Genomic DNA, 21682 nt, shown 5'->3' with positions numbered 1-21682 from the left:
TAGCAACTTTGGTGAAGAAAATTGAAACAAAAAGCAGGAAAAGGGTGTTAGGAATGAGACAGGAGTCAAGTTGATGGATTACAAAAAACACATAGATACACCTAAAGAGACAGGCTCATGCATGTGCAAAAATGTTACGATATGAGCTCTGGGTCTTCTTTCCTACCTGTGCTTTATTGACAGGTCAGCATTTTTTCCCCCAAAAGATCATGACAGAAGTACTCCATCAAAACTCTCAACCCCACTCCAACACACAGACAGTTGAATGTAATGGAAGGAAACTAAACGTGGGTGAAGGGAAAAGCAGGTTCCTGCTCCACGGCTATGATCCTGGGGTCTTTCTGCAGAACTGACTGCTGGTCTTGGGTGTGATAAGCCTGGTGCTCATGAGTTACTCCAGAGCTTACTCCTGTGGTTGCACTTCTGAGAACGTGTAATGGGTTCTGGAGCGGAAAGGAAGTTCCTGACGAGGGCAGTGGAAGAAATTTAAGAGTCCTGGGTCACAGACTGGGAAATGGCAGGGTTTTTTTAGAAGAACTTTGTGATGATTAAATTTCGTATTTAAAAATAATATTCTGACTCAAGTCCTGCAGGAGACAATATGATTCACTGAAAATAATTCTGCTTTCAAATCATGGTCTTGAGTTAGAAGACTGGACCCACCTCTTACTTACTGAGGATCTCTATAAACCTGCCTTTCTTGATCTGGAAATGAGCACTAATCCTGCAGTGTTATTATAAATATGGACAGAATGATGTTGAATCCCTAGCATCGATCTTCTCACAAAACTAGTGCTAATAATTTTTCCTAATAAACATAAAGCTATAAAAAGCAATTTTTTTTTTTTTTTTTTGCAGTACGTGGGCCTCTCACTGCTGTGGCCTCTCCCGCTGTGGAGCACAGGCTCTGGACGCGCAGGCTCAGCGGCCATGGCTCACGGACCCAGCCGCTCCGTGGCACGTGGGATCCTCCCGGACCGGGGCACGAACCCGTGTCCCCTGCATCGGCAGGCGGACTCTCAACCACTGCACCACCAGGGAAGCCCTACAAAGCAATTTTTAATCTCCCTACTGAGTGATGCTATCAGTTAACACTTAGGCGTGGTGCCTCTTTGAACAAGCTTGTAGACCCAAACGACAACCCGTGAAATGATTATTTTCACAACTTATTACATTCTAAAATACCTTAAAGTAATTATGTCTCTGTAGAAGTAGACAGAGATTAAATCAAGGATGTCCTAGTATAAAAACTAAAACAAAGAAACTGATAATCCTTTTCTAAAAATGCACAGGTGTTTTTCATTTAGCCTCATCACATCTGGACCCTTGTTCCAAGCTAACAGTATAATGTCATATCATGGGCCTCTAAGAATAATTCTACGAGTTTCTGTTACACTTTCTAAAAATTACCCATCGTGTGGGTTGTCCAAAACTGACACAATAAACCTTGGAGAAGAAGTTAGAGACAGCTGGAGTCTCCCATACTAAGAACTTTGGAGTAAAATCCTACTGAGCTGTAACTCCAGCAAAGGATCCATTGGAGCCACTGGGTAGAAAAGTCAATCCTGCCTAATTCAGCTGAACAGAAACAAGAAAAAAGTGCTAAAAATGGTTTTATTTAATTGTTGTGATAGACCCGTGGACCTAATACAAGTGACAGAATGGGGAAAACCATTAAGTACTAAAGATACATTTTCTTTGGCTTTCCCTACCTTTTTCATCATTTAAGACACATATTAGGCACCATATAAGACATGGTCGCTTCTTGCATACAGCACTCATCATCCTCCCTTTTCTTTGGGTTCTTCTACCCCATGACCATGAAATCTGTGTGTCTTCAAGCCACCTTCCAGGAGCTAAGGACCTGTCACAGTAACACCTAGCTCAAGTTTCAGGGCTGGAAACTTTCTCTTCTCACATCCATTAAAACACTTCTTTTTTGTGTCTCATTTCCTCTCTGTTTTCTGTTACAGATCGAAGCAAGTCCATAACCTAAATCTACTACTTTGGCAAACAGACAGACTAATGGATGAATACCTGATAACTGGGTTCTGTGTCATTGACGTGGGAGAGACTTGATTTTAATAAGGGACTATTCAAGACCAAAACACTAACCTAGAGGTGTAAATAATTAATGGTCTTATGACAAGACATTAAGAGGCGTATTTTGGGCAGGTGGGTGTTTCTAGAGGCCCTTTAAAAATATTTTATACTTGATCTATATATTAAGTTCTCTCTGGTTATCACACTTCTAGAAAGAGGTCAAATTTGGTGACAAAACACATTAATTTTAAGGAGAACCTGAGACAAAATTAATGGTCTGAGGTTGAAATATATGACTTTTATCTTGCGATATTCACAAAAGAAGTCGAACTTGTCAACACCACAGCCATCTTAAAAAGTATACAATATTGGCAATGAAAGCACAAAACTATAATAACTTTAAAAAGAAATCGTCTTTTGAAACCCTGCTAGACAGAGTGCTCTGCAGATGAAAAGCAAGTAGACTTTCTGCTTATTACAATCACATACTCTCCCTCAAACATTTCTCTTTTGAATGGGCAAAAATGAGTTTTCCTCTTTTAAAAAAAGCAGTATTTCAAACAATGTGTTTTCTTGTGATAAGAGATCGGTTTTAATGTCTTTACAAAAGAGGACTTTCAAAATGGTATGTTATGGGGGAAAGCGTTAGGATTACAAATCACACTGATTTTAAAAGGACCCAAAATTCTGTAAAATTGTTCCACCCTTTGCCAAGTTCTTTCAGGGAGATGCATGTTTTTCTGGAAGGTTTGTGGTAGAGTTATTTGTTAGTTAGCATTGCTTTGTAAGGAAAAAATAAAGCCTAAAAGGACCCCTCTTAGGGAAGAGATATGGGAACATATGTATATGTATAACTGATTCACTTTGTTATAAAGCAGAAAGTAACACACCATTGTAAAGCAATTATACTCCTGTAAAGATGTTAAAAAAAAAAAAAAAAAAAAGGACTCCTCTTAAAATTTCTCAAAACTTAGCTCCAACCATTTTCCCCTAATCATAGGGGGGAAAGTCAGTGTATCATCTTCCTAGGAATCTCCTCTATATTAATACTGTTTAGAGAGTAATCCACGATGATGCCAACTTTACTCTATTTTCCTGCTATATTTCCCCCCCAAATAAATGCTTTTCTTTAGCCTCTTGATCTTACAGCATTATAGTAGAGATCCTCTAACACAGAATTTAATAAATATATTCAACCTACATTTCTCGTTCTGCAAAGTTATTTGAAAAATATTTTAGAATTATGCTATAATGTTCTAGATTTAAATTACACTGTAATAATTTATGGGCGGTGTACGCAATGACATCTGGCCCCTGGCCTCTTGTCTAACAATACAGTAGACAAGAATGATTACTCCATAATTCACACCCTGTCATGTCTTATTGCTTAATTAAAGCACAACCTTCCTCTACATGACAAGCAATTGGACTGTTAACATTACAGATGATTATCCAGCCCAGCATATTTTATTTTTACCGCGCACTCTTTTTATGAAATGAGGGTGCTTACTTCAGGTACACCTACCTCTGAAAACATGAAAAACCTGGTTCTTTACTTACCTTCTGGCTCTTGTGCAAATTGCCACTAACAAAAACATGGGCAAAGTATTAGATGTTGCAAATTAGTAATTTAAGTATTGAAATAACAGCCCAATACCTATCAAGCAAATTAACGAATGGGTTTGATGGCCTCTGAGTGTAACAGTTTCTTTTCTCTGTTCTTTTTTTTGGCCGTGCTGCATGGCATGCGGGATCTTAGTTCTCTGACCAGCGATTGAACCCGTACCCCCTGCAGTGGAAGCGCAGAGCCCTAACCACTGGGTTGCCAGGGAATTCCCTTTTCTTCTATAATTGATCAAGCAAACACTAGGGGTGATGCCTATGTGCTGGTACTTGTAAAATATATAAATGCACAGGGTCTGTACAAGAAAACCTTAAAACTCTACTGAAGGACTCAGAAGAGAGTAAGAAAGCGACAAAGGCTAGTCATCATGTGAGTAAGAATATCGTCGAGTGCAAAGGTATGGATTTTCCTCAAATCTATGAATCTGACAGTAATTCAATACAAATTTAAAAGTCAACAGGATTTTTTTCACCTTGATAAAGTGATACTAAAACGTTTAGGTTAAAGGATAAGTATTCAAAAATTGCTAGAAGAATCCCTGGGGAGGAGCAATGAGCATCATCTGGTGATGTCCTTTATCATAAAATATATCCCAAATGGTACAATAATTAAAAGAGTTTGGTGCTGGAGAAGATATGATAAGAAAGATCAATGCAAATCTGGAAATAAACACAAATGCATGTAGAAATTTGGATTATGACATTAGTATTTGAAATAAAAGGGATAGAAACATTTGGTTAGCTATTTGAAGAAAAAATAAATAAAGCTGGACCCCTATGTAATTCTTTACAGCAAATAAATCTCAAATGGGTCAAAATTTAAATATGAAAAATGGAACCATATAAATTCTAGAAGGTAAATTCATCTATAAGCTGACAAGATGTTTTTACACAGGATGCAAAATCCAGAAGACATAAAGAAGAGATTGAAAAAAATAGCCAAGAATAGTATAACTAAAATCAAAATGCAAATGAAAATCTCAGAGAAAACATGTTTAATATGCTTGAAAAAATAATGTTCCTAATTTAAAAAATATTCCAATCAAACACAAGAAAGATGATTACCACAACAGAAAAAGAGTCAAAAATTAGGAAAGCTATATTCTTGTTTAAAATGGAAGTAGCATTAGTTTATAACATTATCTAAGTTTCATGTATGCAATATTATATCAATGTTGTGGTATTGCACTGCAAATTTTGAAAGATGTTACCTTTGGGGGAAACTGTGCAAAAGGTATAGGGGATCTCTCAGTATTATTTTTATAACTGCATGTGAACCTACGGTGGTCTCAAAATTAAGTTTAATTTTATAAAGGACAAAAAAACTAGGAAAGACCATATATAGGAAGAGAAAATTTCTAATACCCAAGAGACACATGAAAATAGAATTGCTTTTAGTCCAAAGGCAAATACAAAGAAATATGATAACTGATGTTGGTGAAGATGAGGACGGTAAGGAAAGTAGCTCCTCTCATCCACTGTTGACAGAACTAAAATGTGTCTAATCTTACTAGAAGGCGATTAAGAGATAGATATATATATGTATCTCCCGTAAGATGTTACAGAAAAACTTGAACGAACTTTTTGGCCAACCCTATATAATATATGCAAATTTTAAATAAATTCTCATGCCCTGTGAGCCACTAATGCTAATTTACTTTGTGAATATAGCAGCGAAGATTTCTCAAATATAAATATATACAGAGATATGTTACAGCATTGTTGCTAATAGTGAAAAATTGGAAATAACTAAAGAGTCCATCAATGGAGAAACGTTCTGACTAACTGAATTTTGGCACGTTCGCGAGGGAGCAGCTGTTAAAAAGAATGAGGCAGATATCTGTGAGCCAATATATATCAAAATTAAGGCGGGAAAAGCAATGTGCAAGACAATGGGTATATATATTTCTTTTGTGTAAGTAAAAAAATATTAGCCAATCATCATCCTATCTATCTCCTACGTCAAAGGAGATAGATAGGATGGTGAAGAGGAGGGCAGATACGTCAGTGTGCAGGGAAAGGCTTATGTGGTTTCCATCTTCTAAACCTCTTGGGCTTTGAGTAGGGATGGCTTGACCTCAGCTCCACCTGGCAGTCCCCCACCATGTCATCCCTTCTCTATGTGCTTTTCTCTACCCTGGTAGCACAAGGGCTGGGCAGTGAGCTTAGTGCCCGGGACTGTCCAGGCAGTGATGGGCACATCGGAGACCCACGAGCCTGTGAGTACTTCTCTGGACCGTTCCCTCCCTTGGCCTTGAGGATGGGAAGCCACCCAGACCCACCCCTGCTCTTACTTAGCGGCATCTAAATAAGTAGAGGCATAGGTATAAATAAGTAGAACAAGGTAAGTAGATAAACAGCTGTACATAGGGAATTAATAGCCAAATAGTACAACATTCCTATCCTTCCTATCCTATTGCTTACAGACCGCTGTTCACTCCCCCGCTCAAATACCCCATCTTGGAATAGCACGTCACTAGGTTGTATCACACTTTAAAGCTACTCCTTGCCAATCTCCCCCAGGCCCTCTTCTGAATTCCTTGGAAATTTTTTACCCGAGTCCATTCTCACTCTTTCTAACATTACTCCTGTCAAATTCCAGGTGATCTGGATATCCACATTGATCCTTGCACAGCAAACCTAGCCTCTTAGACCTGAGCTCCAAAGTTCTTGGACTCTTTTTAACCTCTTTTACATGGTCACAATATTGACTTTTTTTCATCACAAATGACTGAAATCTCAATTTTAAGCACTCCATTCTTTAGCACCGACCCCCCCTCATTCCGGCTCATTCCCTAGAGGCCTGGAACTCCTTCTGCGACGGTGTTTACAATCTTGTGATCCTAACGCCATTCCTCTGCCTCTCACCCCTCATTTCGTACCCAGTTTAAATTCCACAGCCTTATGCTGTAATCATCCCTTTGCGTATGCTGTCAACTCATTCACCCAGCTTGAGCTCCTTGATATTCCCTTGGCAAAACTCCAACCACTGTGCCACCGACTCTGCCTGCTCTGTACCTGCACCCGCACAACTGAGTATGGTGAGTGAATATGGTGAATGAAAGCCACGCAACCTTACGCACTGGTCTTATCCTAAATTCCTGACCACTAACCTCCATGGCACCTTCGTGCTTCTGGTTTCTCAGGTTATTTTCTCAGTCTACTCACGTTCCCTTCCATCACGATTTTATATGCTCTCCTCCACCTTCAAACCTCCACCATCCTCAGTGTCAGCTTATGCCCTTGCTTCTATTGCATTAAGACAAGCGGACAAGCTAGAAGAGATCTTCCATAAGGTCTCTCCTCATCTGCCCACCTTTCTTCGTTTGCACTCGTTGATGCCAACTTCTCTTCTCTGGATCTCCCTCCACGCTTGCCTGAAGCCTGTTGCTCTCTCACCTACACACAAAGAACTCCAGTGGATCTTGCATCAGCAATTCCCCCCCCCCCCTCATTGATTGAATTGCCCTTACCAAATATAAAACATACTGTTATTGTTATTATCTCAAAGGAAACAAAACTTTCTCCCCACTTCTAACTATAGATACCATCTAATTTTTTTCTCTATTTATAGCAAGATTCCTTCAAAGAGTGATCTGTACAGATTACTTCTAATTTTTCTCTTCTCGTTCTCTTGAGCCAATGTCAATTAGATTTTCTCTCCCACCACACCACAACTGACTAACATTGCGAATCCAATCCAATCTTCAGGTTCCTCGATATAAGTACGACATTTGCAAATGGCTTCCACATGGTTTCCAGGAAACCACTCTTTTCCGGTCTCCCCCTCTTCATTGGGTAAGAGCCTCAGAATCCTGACTTCTCGACATTGGGGCGCTTGTGCCTAAGCCCTGGGTCCTCTTTTCTTCTCTACCCACAATGGCTCCTCTAGTGATTTCACCCCGTTACGTGGCTTTAAATACCATCTATATGCTGAGAATTCCTATCTCTAACCAAGACCTAAACCACAGACTGTTGCTGTAGTTGACCTCACATCTCAGACCCAATCCATCACAAATTCTGTCAGTACCAGCTTCAGATACTTGGAATGGAAAACCACATATTGCCACTGCTTCCTCTACCTTCCTGGCTCCAGCCACCTTCATCTCTTGCCTGGATGATTACAACAGTCTTCTAACTACTGTCCGTCTTTCTATCCTTTCTCCTACTTAGTCTAGTATCAATATAGCAACTGGGGATGTCCTTTTAAAACACACATCAGGATCACCTTATCTCTCTGTTCAAAACCATCCAATATTCCACATCCCGAAAATACAAAATCTTTTAAAAGCTTCCCACGTTACATGGATTAGAAGCTAAAACCTGTTAGTATCTCCAGCTCTGTGACTCTCCGATGCTCTTCCGCTCTCCTGCCCGTCCCAGCTCTCTTAGTTCCTTTGCACTGCTTTCCTCCACCCGGGAGAGCTTTCCTCAAAGCCTCTGCATGTGCTATTTCTCCTGCCTGGAGCTCTTTCCCAACTACCCACTGGGTTCCTTCTCTCCTCCTTCACGTCTTTGCTTAACTATCACTTTCTCAATAAGACCTTCAAGTCATCCTTCCTTGTTTTACTTTTTCCATACTATTACTTCTCTCTCTCTCTGTCACACACACACACACACACACACACACACACACACACACACACACACACAGTCTTATTTATTCTGTTTATAGTCTGTTTCTCCCCACAAGAATGTAAGACCCATGAAGGCCAGAATTTTTAAAAATTTGTTTTGCTTCCTGTTACACCCTAGCACCAAAAATAGTGCTTGATATGTAAGAAACTCTGAATAACTATTTGTTGAGTGAATGCATAAATGATAGGTAGATATTTAAAGGGATATGAATTTCTGTGGAAGAAAAATTATAACTAGTAATTATTTGAGGGGAAATAATTTTTTAAATGTACTTTTTTCCCTAATCATGTACATCATTAGTTTTTGTTATTTAAAATTTTAACAAAAATGATATTAGCATGGATATTACAGGATGTTATAGGATATTTGTTGGTTTTTTCAACATGCTCCTGTTTTTTTAAAAAAACAAGGTAACAAATTTTATTAATAAATCTTCAAGATCTTTAAAATTGTTATTAAAGTTACAAGAAATTAACCCAGAGATCAAACAGTAGAATAATGAATTGCCCAGCTAACTGAATAGTCCCGCATCTAAAGAGTTATATAAATTCCAAATGAAGACATAGTATAAGAAACCTTTCAGGTGATTGAAGCAAGTGACTGAAGCAGTACATATATAAGTGATCTGTTTCAAAGACCAGAGAAACATTTACCGAGGATTTTTGGACACTGCAATGGTAGAGGGTGACCAGCATGTCTTTTGCTGTGTTCATTCATGTACTGGCTAGTAACAGTATGCTTGTGATGAGATGTAGGAATTGGAATCGTGGATCTGATGGTCCATGTTCAGAAACAGAACAGAGTAAGAACTGATTTGATTAGCTTGAGTGATAGGCTATTATGTTAATGGCTCCATTCCAGGCAGCGTGGCCCCGGACATCTCAGTGCTGACTGGGCTCCGTCTCATAATAACTTACGACTTTCTGTCAGGCACCAGCACTTTGATTATCCAACATATATGAAGACAAAAGCTGATACTAATTCAGGTACCTTTGAGCAATCTGAATCCAAAGGTATGTTCCACACAGTACGATGAAAGAATGTTGAGTTTTTGTTAACTGCATGAAAAATATGTGAATTCAAGTAGAATTTTCTGCCAATTTATGAACATATGGTTACTCTTTCTACTAATAAATATTTCTAGGGGTATGAGACTAACGAAGCACACAGTGATACTGCCTTTTCATCATTATTAAAGATATAAACTCTCAAGAGATATGAAGAGATGTAGGTCATTCCATGCATAATTTCATACAAAGCCACTTCAACTAGCAAACCTTGCTCAGTACATAATAGGTGATGAAGGAATGTGGTCTGAACACATAATAACAGAAAATCAAAATGAACACTTAGGATTTTTGAGGGCCATGTTTCCTGCTCCTTCCACCTAAATAATTTTTTTAATAGATAATGCTCTATTACTTATATTTCCATGGCCTTGATACACTGTGTTTGGGTCCTGCTAGCCACCCAATAATAAAAGGATCTAAGTAAAGGAGCTATTCCATTTTTATTCCATTTCAGTCCTAGCGAGATAGTCTTGATGCTAAAAGCATTTTATATTTTTTACGAGATGATCAGCTCAAGATTTTCTGATCTCCCTCAATTTTTCTCCACTTCAGGTTTTCTCACAGATGATAATAAAGCCATTTTGATAGAAATGTAGCCGTCTTACGATTTTCTTTTTAGGTAGAGCGTCGTATTTTTCACAATTTGAAACAGCAGGCACAGCAAAGTGCACTGCAGTGGAAAGAGAAGAAGTGTGAGAGCAACACGTTCTCCTGAATTTTCAGGAATCCAAAGTCCTAAAAGAATTCTTTTTGATTTTTGCTGCTAGGACACGGTAGTTCCCTAAATACTTCTGAATCTAACCCTGTTTCCGTCTATCACTTTCTTCTCTATTTCGGCCAGTACTGATTTTTTGGAATGTTTGGGCTCTGTATTTTACTTATTACTTCTAAAACTTACTGCAGTGGTTCTATTGTTTGGAATTTTTTTCCTTTTGTTCTCACTGTTTGCTTTTCCACTTCTATTCATTTTGACGTATAACCATTAGGCTTAAACATTTCTCAATCTAGTTTTCTTTGTGGTCTTCATCCCTTTACTCTCACCGTTTAAAATTTTACAAAGTAAAACTCAAGCTCTATTTGTATTTTGTCTGAATAATACATATATTTTAATGATATATTTTAAGTAAATAATTTAATATCCCGTATTATTCATATATCCTTGACAAAAGTTGAAACACTGTGTTTTTCCACAATTTTTAAAAGAGTTAAAAATCTGTGAATAAAACTTTCAGATATAAACGAAGACATCTAATATGGTGTAATCATCTTCAATTTTAGCAAACAGCCCTGTGCTTGAATTTTATTTTAGACCATTAAACCACCTAGATTATATCAAATGGTTTTTAGATTTTGTGAAAGTGAGAGCCTCAGAATACCTCTAAATTTCTTTCAGAATGAAATAAACATAAAAGAAATATTTCAGTATGGTCTTTAGGTGTGTTTACAGTTAGGTACATTTCCGAAAACTAAACTCAAGGACAGGATTGGATTTGATTTCAAACAATCCCTCCATAGCATATGTGCTGGTTGCTATGCAACACAATTTAATACCAACAAATGATGCCAAGTGATTTTTGCATACTATAATTGGCTTGTAAGTTTTGTGGCTTGAAAATTGAGAAGAGAAGGTGGTTATTTAAATTTCAATGGCTATGTTAAAATGCTACTTTTTTAATTAAAAAAAAAACAACTATAATACAAAACCTACATCTTAAAACTGAAGAAAAGACCTGACTTCTGTGATAATAAATGTGCAACAGTCTGGAAAGTTTCTCTTCCACACTTTGGGAAAGCAAAGAACATATTTCAATAACTTTTTCTGCTGGTCTACTCACCTAGCTTCTCTGATGAGTTGGCTGTAGGAAGCCTGTGTAGAGGCAGGGCTCAATTAGTGTAATTTATGTATCCTTGGACGTCAATCATTCCTGTTGAGAGGTGGGACTCGTAAGCTCTCAGTGCATTAATTAAGAGCTTATCTCAGCAGAGCCATCTTTCTACCTAAGGACCAAAAAGAAAGTTTTAATTAGATTTTTAAAAGCAAGTATGTCATCTATGAAAGCAAGTATAGTTCTTTAGTTAGTCTGTGAGGCCACAACTGGAAAAGAATATTGCAAACCATACAAAGGGCACCTGTTTTCAATCATCTGTGATGTTATAAGTAGGTGGGGAGCGTCAATCTCCAACACCGGCTTCAGTCCTTGGACTATCACCTCCTGTAAATAACTGAAGCTTTGACTACGTTGTTTCATTGCCAACACAATTATTGGACCCTTGTCTAATTATTGATGCAGAGCTGATGCTGATCCAAGTGCAATTACAACGCTGAGGACAGACAGTATTTTTCTCTGATGGCTGACTTTTTGTTCCAGGCTAGCTTCTGACTGAATATGCAATGGGCAACACAATGCAAGTTCAGCAAAAGGGAGTGAGGGAACTTGCACAACACATCAGTTTCATGGGTTCAGTGATGGAGTGAGTGTGCTGTTGCTGGCTAACCTAAAAACACAGGGACTCAAGAGAGGTAAAAACTTAGCTAGGCCCCTTGGTGTCAGCTGCTTGACAGGTTGTTCTACTGGAATGGCTTGTGTGAGGCCATCAAACACACTCCTTAGGGCTCACTTGGGAAATAATAGATACATTATTGATTAAAATATTTATAAATTAAGGGAGGGAAACAAATTTTAAAAGCCAGTTCAGATTCTAGAAGGGAAATATATCTACTAATAGCTATTAACCCCTCCCCCTCCATAATTAAGGGTGGGGGTCGGGATGCATGCTTAGGAGAACAAACACAAACGCGTCTGCCAATGTCAAGGAAAAAGCAAATAGTGAAAACAAAAGGAAGAAAAAATAGTGAACAATAGGAACACTGCAATAAGTTGTAGAAATAATGAATAAAGGACCAAACCTAAACTTTCAGAAAAATCAGCACTGAAAACAGTAGCAATGCAAAATTTCTCTTTTCGGAAAAGTTACAGGCAAGGGGGACATATAAACCCAAGCACAGTGAGCACAAAATAAACAACGTGGTGATTACAAGGGTGTTTCTGACAGCCGGACTAGCAGCATGGACAGATGCTTCGGAGAGCAAGACTAGCTCTGTTCCAGGGTCCTTGTTGCTATGATATTTCATTTTGTTTTTCTAAGGGAAGGTGTCTAGGAAATCCAGTTACTGTATAGCCTATAAATTTACCCCCCAAGTAGCATACTTGACATGCACTGAATAACAGCCGCAAAGCTGACAAAAGAAACTATAGATTTTACAGGTATGTGGTTTGTGCCGTATGTTTCTAAATGATAGTGTACGATGAAAACATTACTATATAGACACTTTGTCAGAAGAATAAAGTTGGAAGGTTGTCACCCATCATTTATGCTAATGTCCACAGAGATAGTTTACAGTCCTTTCTCCACTCTTTCCCTCACATGTTTTCCCAGATATTTTGCCTCATGTATGGTACTGTATAATGGTTATCGCACAATGCATGCAGTAGTACTCCCCACATACAATTTGGTAATTGTGCTGGTTACACCAATCGTGTGTGCCTGATAAATTTACGTAACACAAACATCCTGCCTTTGAATACCTATTTTGCGTCCTTCAATGCGTCTTTTTATTTGCATTTAAGCCAGGGTATATTACAACGTCCAATGACCTCCTGAGCATCTTATACTCAAGGATGTCTAAATGGTAATATTCATACATACAGTTTTATGTTTTATGATTGTGTGAAATTTGCTTGCCACAGGAATCTCTTTGTTTTCCATGTTTAAATTATGTTTATGATAGACTGAGGGCAGAACATGGTGAAATGATCAGATATTTAGTGCAGTTGTTTTCAAAGGAGGAAAACATCAGGATGTGCCTTTCCATGGGTTGCCAGCCTTTTTTTTTTTTTTTCCTGAAGAAGTCTGGGAATCTGAAGGCTGCTCCCAGTGACAGTGACCAGGGTCATTGCTATACATTCCCTGTCAGTTCCTATGGGCATGTTTCTCAATTAAGAACGTGACAGAAGGAATAGGCTTCAGAGCAGGCAGTAAATTTGGGGGCTTTTAGTCAAATATATGAATTTTCTCACTGCTTAATTTGCAGCTGCAAAAGAACCTAACTTTAGGATTTGGAGTAAAAGTTAAGTCTTTTCCTGAATGAAAATTTCCTTGTTATTTTATACAACATTTTCTCAACTTAATGAGACCTTTGGAGTCAGCTAAAGTAGAAGGCCAGCTGGAATTACAGCTGGAACAATGTATCCGATATATTATACCCTTTGTGATTTGCTCTGAAATTGATTGCAGTGTTGCCATGGCATCCCAAGGGAGAAACCCTGGTCTGTGTTTGGACAATGGCAACTGGTGGGAGACCTGGGTTCATCTTCTGCCCTGCCTGTACTATAGGAAATTGCATCATTTCTCAAAGATTCTGTTTATGATGCTACCAGACCCGTGCCTTAACCCAAGACTCTCATCTCCTCAGAAAGTGATTCTCTGTTCTTAGCTACGTGCTTCCATGATGACAGCTGTAGGGCAAGGAAGTCTATGACCTTGTTTCTTCTCCTAAGGTTTTGGTAAGCCTCCCCTAGGTCCTGGCAATCTGGCAGGGGTCACTGACGTTTATCAATTTGATGAACTGGGAGCTGATAAAAAAAAAAAAAGTGAGCACTTGTAGTGACATCTCAGAGCCTCAATCTGTTTCAATTTCAATTAATTTATTCATTATCTAAGGGTAGCATAGCTGGGATTGGTATTATTGTTTCTTAAATGGTATTTGAGTGTATATACTCACATGAAGCTATGTGGCTCAGAAAACAAAGATTTAGAATGTACTTACTCAGATAAGTTTTTACCAGATGGACCAGTAAATTCTTTTGAACATTTAGCTAATTCCTTCAGTGAAATCAGTCACACTAGCATATATTAATTTGCCACATTTTCTATACTCGTGGGACTTGTATCCAAAGGCAAACTATAATGAAGCTGTAGATAAAATGACCCAGTTTTGTGTTGTCTTATTACTAGTGATTAAGTGTGAAAGAGTAGGATTTACTGTCTGACCTCCTCTATTCTTTTTGAGAAATTATATTAGAAGGAATAAAAATTCCTTTTTTAAATATATTGTGAGAAAAAAGAGAGACATTACAATGGAACATTGGGTTCAAATACACAGGTATCATTAGCAGTATAACCTGGGACTTCCAGTAGCCTTGAAATGATGAAAACACCAACTTTGAATCTATTTTATAATTGAGATTCGCAATTGTGAAATGATTAGAGATTTTCATGTTTCTGTTAATGAGATTTAATACAGAAAACTTTACAGATACTAATTCAATCTAGTAATGCCAAAGAAAGACAAACCAAGTCTAGTGTCTCAGAATGTGTAGGTCTGGGGAACAAGACAGAATATTCTGCAAAGTCTACTTATTTAGACAGATTGTTTCCCCTAAGCTGGGTGGGTTACCATTCTTTTACCTTTGGCATTTTATTATTCAGTTTAATGCTGAAATATTTTATTGTACCTGAACCTAGAGGTTTTCCACTTTAACATATTTATAAGACAACAATAAATAAATGAAGATTTAGTCCAGTACTGATGTCAGGATTGTAGTAAGTTTCATATTTTTTTTTTCAGATTTCCCCAGTTTTATTTACGTGTCTGTATGTTAAGTAGTACACAATTTTTTTTTTTTTTTTTAAACCCACTTTTCCCAATTCTGACTGAGGAAAAGTGATTAGTTTGTAGCTACTTTCTTGACATTTGAATTGTCTGGGAGAGAACAGTCCTCAAGTTTTCTGGGCATTAGGTTATATAAGTGATGTCAAGTACTATCTACTTGTACTGAATGTCTCAGTTACCAAATTTTTTTCTTGTAACTCTTCTTCAAGTTTAACAATAATTGGGCGGAGGGGCAAAAATTAATTACTTCATTGAGAACCTGTTCTAATGTAATTTTTGAATTAAAGATCAATCTTTCATAATAACAAATCCGGCAGTTAGTGAAACTATTCAAACGCTTTAGGGGTAAAGTATTGTGGTGAAAACAGTAGGGGAAATGCATATTTCTTTCTTTATTTTTAAACAATGTTTTCTTGTTTACCCTGCTTTTTGTATTTTCATGTAGATTCTATATGTGGGCATATTAGCATATGTTACCCAGACGTGTTAATTGCATCTTTATTAAGTCAACTGATTTTCTTTCAAAGAAGATTGAGAGTAGAGAACGTTTTAATACTTAACAAATATTCAGTAGTTCCAATAATCTTGTAAATGTCATGACATTTGGAGAGCTTCACTTTCATCAGGCCATTTCCTTAAAATTCCTGTAGAAACTATACATAGGATATTTTTAAGAGAGTTTTTGGCTATTCTATAGTCCATGTCTATTCTCTACCAATAATCAAGACTTATGTCTCCTATTCTCATATTCTCAATAACCCTAAGCAAAGGAGAAAAATAATGGACTTTTTTTCAGTCATCTAAAAACTCTTGAGACTTAGGATCACATTTAACCAGTTATACTTTCACATAAAATATGAATCACTTTGAAAATCGGTCTCCTTCAGGCAAAATCACCAAAACAACAAGTCTGTAATTGAATACAAATGCATACATATGTCTGTATATTTGCATGGATACGTTTAATGCCAAGTAAAAGTCTTCAACTTCTTCCACTGTCAGTACTAAGACATGTACGTATGTGGTTATGTGGGGTATAAATGAGACATGATGGATTCTTTCACACTTGTGTTTATTCAGTACATTGTTATTGAGTCCCCAGATAAGTGCCAAGCACTATGCTGTATTCTGGGGACAAAATGATGAGCAAAACAGATGAGGATGCTGCCTTCATTAAGCTTATATATATATATATATATATATATATATATATATATATATATATATATATATAAAATAATGGTTACCCAATACCTCAGTACATTTATCCATTAGTCCCTACATTTGTCTATTTTATGTACCATGCATCCTAACACTATTATCAACCCAGTGATTTTTCACTTCCCAAAAACACTTAAAAAAACATACTCTGTGTTGAAGTCTGATTCGCCACATATGATGATTGAAAAAGCAATTCTAAATGATTTCTGGGCATTCAGTATAAGGGAGAATTTTCAAAGATATGTTTATGGCTTAATAATTAAATTGGGGTGAATGTGCCTGCTGGGAACTTCTGCAATAATAAAACAGAACGGCAGGTTCCAAGCCACAAACAAAGAACTTTTTCTTTCAAAGATCTGAGTCACAGCATATTAGTATTTAATAGTTTTGCATTTTTAAATGCATAATGCCAGAATTTCATGGTAAGGAGTCTTGAATAATTATTCAAGTTCAATCCAAAAGGTTCTGAGAAACAAAGAATGGGAAGCGAATACTCAACAACACAACTATCCCAGGAACTCTAAGTGACAGAAACAGTAAGATACGGTTGCTTGGATCTCAGTTCTGGAGCGGCCCGTTCCCCCACCCGTAAGATACGCAGACTCAGTCTTTTTCTGCCTTCCACACACTAATCTGCAGCTGGTAACCACATCTCAAAATGCCAAGGGATGCCCACAAGAGGAAATGGCTGTCTGGGAACAGCACTGACGCTTGACCCACAGACCTCAAAGTGCTCGGGTTTTATCAAAAGCTAAAACAGGAGAGCATAAAAGAATGCACGAGTTAGCCACTTTTCCTGAGATTCAGTGAATTCAGTCACCCTTTTCTCGATAAAATGATCACAGAAAAATACTAGTCCACAGAGATAAGCAACAGCTGGGACGGTAAAGATATGGAGACTTTCTGTTTCAAAGATACAGAAGTTTGGGAAAATAACTTCTTTTCAAGGTAGCATTTTAACATACATAGGCTTCAGAAGATTGGACTTCATTATACCTTGATATCTGTTTACATTTATCAACCTTCATCTATTTATCTATCCTCAGCAGTCGAAGAAAAACAACGTTCCACTGTCACTCCATGGTAGTAACTGGAAGAAACTGCTTAAATACTGATTTTGATTCCAGAGGTCCGAGGTTGAAAACGCAAGTCCCAACCTTCATCTGCATTTTCAGGCCGTATAAAACCACAACACTTCAGAGAACTCTCAGAACAGTCAGGCAGTTCTGTGTCCATTGTCCTCCTTCATTTCCTCCTCAATAAATAATGGATAAAGCAATGATAGGTCTTTGCTGACTTTTTAATTCTTCTAGTATACAAAAATTATCTCCCGGAAATAAACTGACGTCTAAACAATAGTCTGCAAATGGGTGGAAATGTAATTTGGTGGTTCTTAAGGTGCTCCCTGTGTCCTGTTTTACTTCTGAGCCAGTCCATCACTCCACTATCTCCTTACCCTATCTCCACCTCACCTTCACCTCAAAACACACGCTTCTGTCTCACTGAGTCAGAGACTCAAGCTGTTATTTCGCCCCTTTTTTCTTGGTTTGCTATCCAATTTTCTATTAATTGGAACTAACATATCAACAGTGCAAATACAAATGTTACACCAATCTCAAACGGAAACCTCTTTTTACCAGAAACACAGTTGATAACTGTGTAGATATAACAACTGTACTAAGCACAGTCTACCTGATTTATGAATAGGGTATTCTCGGTAAGTGGATTTTCAAAATAATGGCGGCTTAGCCCTTTAAGAGTCATTATGCTTTTATTTTTTGTAATCTTTCTTGTTAGGGATCTTAGGGAAAAAATGAAGGCACCCCACACTTCTGCCAATTAAGAAACTGTCACAGGAAATAAAATCAAAATAATCTGCATGAAGTGAATAGAGAGGTGCTTCCAGATGTAGAAGAAGGGTGACACGGTCCTTTCACGAAATGGCCTCAGAACCCTCTTTTGCTGTGCTCTTCCTGCCGGGTCACTTCTAAGTTCTTCGGTCATTCCTTGCCAAGGTCGGTTGGTGGGCTTCTCTCTCACCAAACACCTCATCTATTCTTCGGTCCCCACTCCCTACCACCCATCCAATCAGTTCTCAGCTGACACTGCTGTTGGGTCTCCATCCTCAGATTATAATTAAAGCAGATTGGAAGACTCATTGGGGAAACCTGACAACTAATTTTGTGCCTGACAAGTAAAATATATGCAGAGAGTATTTTTTTCTTGGATTCACATTCTTTTTCCTTTCCCATGTAATTTTAGATTCCTTCTGCCTTTGAGGTTTTTATGCGAGTTAGAGATTGATATATAAATAATATACAGTCTGGCCATAGGCCATTAATCTTACACGCTCCCTTAAGTTATAGAACTCACTCTGGTGCCCAGGGAGGTAAGGCCATTGGAACAATCATTTTCTGCATAAAGTTTATTCATAATAATGTTCATTTGTCTCTTTACTTTGTTGATGTACAGTACAGTGGACTGCAGTAGTTTTACTTTATTTTATTTTATATACATAGGCCCAGTAAAGAAAATTGAGCAGATAGTTCCTTTTAATCAGCTACCCTTAGAAAATCAAGTCCATGTAACAAAAGCATTAAATTAAAAGATATTAAAACCACGCAGTATCTTGCATTTGAATAGGCATTCAATAAATACTTATTGTATTGAACTTTGTAAAACATACTCATTTATTAAAAATGTTTACTCACACATTAAAAGGAATCGTCATTAAAACTAAAATTTAGCAGGGAATCCTAAAATAGCATTCTTTATCTATTACATAAAATAGTACAGAACTTCAAAAGTATTCTCTGTCCTGATATTTTGAACATATCTCGTATGGGGTTCTTTTTTGCCGCTATCACAAAATGGATATATTGTGAGTAAAGACTCAGCAGACTCTTAAGCTGTGATTCTGACATAGATCATTTGTACAAAAGTAATTTAAATAATCATAATGTATATAGAATTCGTGCTTTTGTCTGGATGGTCTACAACTCATAAGCTGGGACAAGATTTTACAATCTTTATACTCTCTTCAGAAATGCCCATTTTGCATACTGAAAACCGCTGTCGAGGAACAGTCAGAAAAATACTATGAGGATGACAGATTTTATCCTGTTAAACACATCAACAGAGCGTGAGTCACATTTTTACTTTGGTGCCTGAATATCTTCAGTCTTACAACTTAATTTTGGGAGCTGAATTTGCCACATGTACAAGTTATACTAGAAGCCTCTTAAAAAGGCACCATGTAATTATCGTATGTGGTCTTCTATATTCTAAATCTTATAAGGTTTAGATCATATTAAACTATAAAGGTATAAAAACTATTAAATAGTAAATTTTCTACAAATCCTGAGAAATTATCAAACAAAGCACCAAAAATCTCTTGTGGCAGACTACTCCTTTCCCCTCCACTTCCTGCAAATCGATTTTCCCTTTCTCTTGGAGACCGGGCTATCTAGCCAGAAAATAATGTTCCAGACTCTCCTGGGGTAGTGTGGCCATGCATTTACATTCAGGCTAATGGAACGTGAGCCGTCATCTTCTCCTGGACCTTAGCTTTTCCACTCTTGCCACTGGCTGGAAGATGAACATAGCAGTGACTCTGCTCAGACCACAGGGATGAAAAATAACACCCTCCTGGGCTTCGAGGACAACAGGATGGGGGATCGTGGCTCCCTGAATGACCCAGCAGAGAAGAGGCACTCTGCCAGCCTAAACCAGCTGCAGTGTCACGTGAAAGAGAAATGCACCCTCTATTATTTAAGTCACGGTGTCTTGGAGTTCCTTTTGTAATTTAACCTGTACCCTAATATATCTGTTAATGATATGGTGCCCAAAGTTTCTTCTATAACGTAAAGCAAATAGAAACAACCTGATGACATTTCGGACTCCTCTGAAGATGCATGAGGAGCTTTCCTTTTCACTTTTCTTCACAGGAAGGACCAGAGGAGGGCAGAGCGCCCACCGTGACTCTTGCTCCCCAGGAATCACGGAAGCACAGTTAGATTTGCCATGTGTCACTCTCCTTTCACTGTTCAGAGAGTGTCTGTGGCTCCTGACTACCTTTTGAGGCCCAGACCAAATGCCACCCTCCAGAAATAATATTCTGACTTTTTCAACTAGAAATAAGTGGTCCTCTTTCTAAACGCCCACACGATTGTATCAGTATGTGGAGACTCTCCAACATGTATTATCGCTGCAAGTATACTCTGTCCTCTACTAAAATGTGAGGTTCCTCAGTGAAGGATTTCTGATTTATTTTATAGAATTCACAGTGTTTTGCATGTACTTAGAGTAACATAAATATATGTTCATTGTAAGAGTGGATGGTAAATCCTTAGTTATTAAATTATAAAACAGCCCTTATTATGCTTAAGGAGATAATATAATAATGTATCGTTTGTAAAAAACATTTTATACTAATCTAGAAGCCATATAAACTAATAGTAATAGTAATAACAACAACAATAATAATCTTTTTGCCATTCAATTTAGATACAACAAAATGACATAAATATCAGACGAGAATAGTAATATTCTTTTGAATTGAACGATACCATCGTTTTCAACTGGTTCTAGATAAAATTTTTAAAAGGCTAGAACATGACTCTACTACAAACTCTACCTACATTATATAGTTAATCACATATCTATCAGACAGATCCTGATATTGGTTGGAAAATCTATAAGCAGTTTTAAAAATCATGTCTGATATTTACTCAGTGGCTATCTTATTTACTAGACTTTATAAGATCAAATCATGTGTCACCTACCAAATTAAGGCACAATAGATTCTTTTTTTTTTTTTTTTTTCAGTACGCGGGCCTCTCACTGCTGTGGCCTCTCCCGTTGCGGAGCACAGGCTCCGGACGCGCAGGCTCAGCGGCCATGGCTCACGGGCCCAGCCGCTCCGCGGCATGTGGGATCTTCCCGGACCGGGGCACGAACCCGTGTCCGCTGCATCGGCAGGCGGACTCTCAACCACTGCGCCACCAGGGAAGCCCACACAATCGATTCTTGATTGATTCTGAAGTTAACATTAGGGCTAGCTATCAAATCTGTGAATTTTCAGCTGACACATTAGCTGAGTCCCAGTGTAATCAGAACATGGATATATATATATTATATATATATAAATATATATAATATAAATCATATACTTTATATATAATATGTATATAATTTAAAACATTTGTTCTTAATATTTAAAAGTTTGGGAACCAGAAAAGGAAGTCTGAAATAGGCTTGGAAATGCACTAATTGATTTTATATTCTCAGTTCTCAAATACTCTTACTTGAACATAATCTATTAAACCTGACTTAATTAATAAAATATGCTAACTATTTTATCTCTCTAATATTCTAAACGCCACTTTCCACCCAAGCTAAAGAAACTCATGTT

General features: G+C 37.6%; 1 long non-coding RNA gene across 2 annotated transcripts in view; it reads right to left on the bottom strand.

Moving 5' to 3' along the window:
• LOC307179844 overlaps positions 1-21682 on the bottom strand; it is a 914229-nt gene that overhangs the window by 103707 nt on the left and 788840 nt on the right. For both annotated transcript variants that reach the window (XR_013825561.1, XR_013825562.1), the window contains exon 5: positions 11210-11372. This is a non-coding gene — a long non-coding RNA (uncharacterized lncRNA). The remainder of the gene's footprint in view (positions 1-11209; positions 11373-21682) is intronic.

Source organism: Stenella coeruleoalba (genome assembly GCF_951394435.1).
Source record: "Stenella coeruleoalba genome assembly, chromosome: 21".
In the NCBI taxonomy this organism is placed as follows: domain Eukaryota; kingdom Metazoa; phylum Chordata; class Mammalia; order Artiodactyla; family Delphinidae; genus Stenella; species Stenella coeruleoalba.
The sequence above is the reverse complement of the archived record's forward strand: the minus strand, read 5'-3'. Positions and strand labels throughout refer to the sequence as shown.